This window comes from Acyrthosiphon pisum, chromosome A1 (assembly GCF_005508785.2).
Source record: "Acyrthosiphon pisum isolate AL4f chromosome A1, pea_aphid_22Mar2018_4r6ur, whole genome shotgun sequence".
Classification (NCBI taxonomy): domain Eukaryota; kingdom Metazoa; phylum Arthropoda; class Insecta; order Hemiptera; family Aphididae; genus Acyrthosiphon; species Acyrthosiphon pisum.
In genome coordinates, this window is record NC_042494.1 from 108,173,411 (window position 1) to 108,174,100 (window position 690).

The following is a 690-nucleotide window of genomic DNA, read 5'->3' on the forward strand; positions in this document are numbered from 1 at the left end:
TAGTGAAATTTATATGGTTATAGAGTTATTGTCATGAGCATGCACGTACGTGAGAGAATACCCGAATTTAGTTTCACTCACACTAATAATCATTTACAACTAACATATAGATCCCGGGCAGCTATGACAAGATTAGGAATTGCCTAAATTTTGCCTCTTAAATAATGATCGTAGCGGGGACATTGGTCATTTTCAGCGGTAAAAACATGTATGTTTCAAAACCGTTAGTAACTCAGAGACGACTGCCTCTTGATTACCCCCCTCACTAACAAATCTAACAAAATACCACACCGTAAAAACAATACAATTATATAATATAATAATAAATAAACAAAGTAATAAAATTATACATTGTCGATTGTCACATGCCCATTGCCGGGAAAAACAACTTAAAAATGTTCACTGGTTGTTTAGGTATATTCGCATTTTCTATACACGATAAAATTTATAAATGTCAATAAACGGTTATTTGTTGGGTCAAAAAGCTTGAAAATTTAATACAAGGCTTCTTCTATATTGTTACAATGACTTAAAAATTATTAAGTAAACATCATTATGAAGAAAAAAAAATATCACCTGTAATTAAAAACTATAAAAAAATAAAAATAAACAATAATAATCATATTATTAGAAGAAAAAAAAAACACTTTTAAATATTCATACATTTGCAGAATATAACAAGACAAAAAT